The sequence below is a fragment of the Salmo trutta genome, unplaced genomic scaffold (genome assembly GCF_901001165.1).
Source record: "Salmo trutta unplaced genomic scaffold, fSalTru1.1, whole genome shotgun sequence".
Classification (NCBI taxonomy): Eukaryota; Metazoa; Chordata; class Actinopteri; order Salmoniformes; family Salmonidae; genus Salmo; species Salmo trutta.
The window spans coordinates 4,397,463-4,400,723 of NW_021822941.1; positions in this window are offsets into that span (position 1 = coordinate 4,397,463).

Genomic DNA, 3,261 nt, shown 5'->3' on the forward strand with positions numbered 1-3,261 from the left:
TCTACTATACAGTCTACTATACAGTCTACAGTACAGTCTTTAGTACAGTCTACAGTACAGTCTTTAGTACAGTCTACCCTACAGTCTTCTATACAGTCTACTGTACAGATCCGCATGTAGTACAAATAGCTCTCTATGTAGTTCAACACACTATTTTGCGGCTGAATTTTTGGAACAGGTACAAGCTTTTCAATCCAAGGTTTATATATGTCATTGGTCAAAACACCTCGAAACAAAGACATAGTGTCAAGAACAAGATAGACCTAGCTGAAACGAGCCAGATGGCAGTTTCCTGTTGCTAGCTATCTGGCCATCCAGAATCATAACAACACATAGACTTCTGCCCTATTGATGCTACAAGGCAAACGCAGCACACCATTGAGTACCACAGTATGAGTCATAAAACCAGGAAATGGTTCCGATCGTTTTTTCACCATTCATATTTCCATCTGGGATTTTACAACTACTTCCTATAAGGTCTGTGTTTTATGTAGGCTCACCCTGGTATGATGTTTTGATAACCTGGTCTGTGTTTGGTGTAGACTGACCCTGCCGTGACGTTTCGATAACCTGGTCTGTGTTTGGTGTAGACTGACCCTGCCGTGACGTTTTGATAACCTGGTCTGTGTTTGATGTAGGCTCACCCTGGTATGATGTTTTGATAACCTCGTCTGTGTTTGGTGTAGACTGACCCTGCCGTGACGTTTTGATAACCTGGTCTGTGTTTGGTGTAGACTGACCCTGCCATGACGTTTTGATAACCTGGTCTGTGTTTGGTGTGGACTGACCCTGCCGTGACGTTTTGATAACCTGGTCTGTGTTTGGTGTAGACTGACCCCTCCGTGACGTTTTGATAACCTGGTCTGTGTTTGGTGTAGGCTGATATCATGACTGGCCTGTTAGGGCCAGGTTACCGTGGACCACAATCCTACAGAGATATCTCTCACACCCACCAGAGGGGGAGGGATCAAGAGGTATGGAGGTGGGCGGTTTTATGAGCCCCTCCCACCCATTGTAAATCTTTGATAGTGGGCAGCATTCGGAATTTTGGAGGAAAAGCATGCCCAAAGTAAACTGCCTGCTACTCAGTCCCAGATGCTAGAATATGGATATAATTAGTAGATTTGGATTGAAAACACTCTAAAGTTTCTAAAACTGTTAAAATAATGTCTGTGAGTATAACATAACTTATTTGGCAGGCAAAACCCCGAGGGCAAACCATCCAGGAATTATTTTTTTGAGGTGGCTCTGTTTTCCATTGTTTTTCTATGGGAACCTATATTTCTGTGGCACTTGGTTGCAGTTCCTATTGCTTCCACGAGATGTCAACAGTCTTTAGAAATTGGTTGATGTTTTTATTTAGAGAAATGAAGAAGTACGGCAGTTCAGAACGAGGGTCCAGCCGAGTGGACTAAACTGTTTTGATGCGCGCTCCAGGTCACGCGCTTCACGTTGTTTTTATCCGGTATTGAACACCGTTTATCCCGTCTTAAATTTGATCGATTATTTACGTTTTAAAATACCTAAAGTTGTATTAGGAAAGTTGTTTGAAATGTTTGGACAGCGTTTACAGGTAACTTATGAGATATTTTGTAGTCATGCTGGGCGAGTTGGAACCAGTGTTTTTCTGAATCAAATGCTCCAAATAAATGGACATTTTGGAGATATAACGATGGAATTAATCGAACAAAAGGACCATTTGTGTTGTTTATGGGACATATTGGAGTGCCAACAGAAGAAGCTCTTCAAAGGTAAGGCATGAATTATATCGTTATTTCTGAGTTTTGTGTCGCGCCTGGCGGGTTGAAATGTGATTGTCATGTGTTTGTTTGATGGGGTGCTATCCTCAGATAATCGCATGGTTTGCTTTCGCCGTAAAGCCTTTTTGAAATCTGACACGGTGGCTAGATTAAGAAGAAGTTAAGCTTTAATTTCATGTATTGCACTTGTGAATGTATGAAAGTTAAAACATATATATATATTTTTTTGAATTTCGCGCTCTGCAGTTTCACCGGATGTTGCGGAAACATTCGCTAGCAGAACCCCTATCCCAAATATTAAGGCAGCAGACAAAATCGCTTTGTCCTCTCAGTATGGAGGAATAAAATGTATGATGGGCCTATGAAAAACCTGCCTCTGAACAGTAACATGCAATAAATGGACTTTGGTACAATATGGTTCGTTAGCCACAATGGTAGTAGTGACAATAGATGGAATATGAGAATGTCGTTTTTGTGACGTTATTAAAAGTTAAATGCCAACTTTATAGCGAAAACATAACTTGAAGAGTTTTCACACTATGTACTTGAGGATTGCATAATGTAAGTTGTGTGGAAAATGTCCAAATCAAAGAGAATGTTTTGGTAAAGATGAAATGTGAAGTTAATTGTCTGAAATTGGATTTGAGTAAAATCTAGACCTTCAGCCTCTTAACTTGGTATGCCCAGAGAATTGCCCTAAAGGCGGAAATGCCCATTTCTGACCTGAGGCTATAAAACATCAGTCAGCAACCCCAAAACGCAACACGAGGTTGAAGAAGACAAAGGAACCTTTTAACAATCTATGCTACGGATGATTAGCTGTGTCTAAGGGGGTGAATTCAAGCAAGACCACCCGGTTACCACTCTCCAAGGAATCGTGTGTCTACACTGCTTTCATTCCCACGCTGGAACCATCCTCACGGCTGATTAGCCCTCCTCCGAAGACCCCTTTTCAGAGCAAGGGCGAGGAAACAGACCACTAAAAGAAAGGACACTGACATCGTGAGGACAAACAGAGAGTTACACCCGGTAACCGAAGACGTACCGTCATCAGAGAAGTCAGAACCCGGTCCACGAAGAGACACCCCATCGGAGACCTTCAACACGTGAATTAAATCATTATATTCTGACCCGTAAGTGCGGCAGTTTGGGGCAAGGTTAGATTAAAAATAAGCATAGTTGACAAACGCACCCAAGTGTGCTTTTCTCTCGTGCACTCTCTCTTTCTCTCTCTTTTGAAATCCCTATATTGTGTAACACGTGTCATATTGTGTTGGTCCGCTAGGGACCTGTTACATTGTGCTAAGTTCTAATCAATAGCCTAGACTGTGTTTGTGTATCTTATATTATAATTTTAACTTGTTAGTAAATAAATGATCAACTCAATTGGTGTGGTGCAGACTTATTTAGTGGGGCTCTGGTTTGTGCAGATTCCCGGATTATGAGATGTTCAGAATGAGACTGTAGAGGAAATTAATTAATTTGTAACTGTTGTAAAACC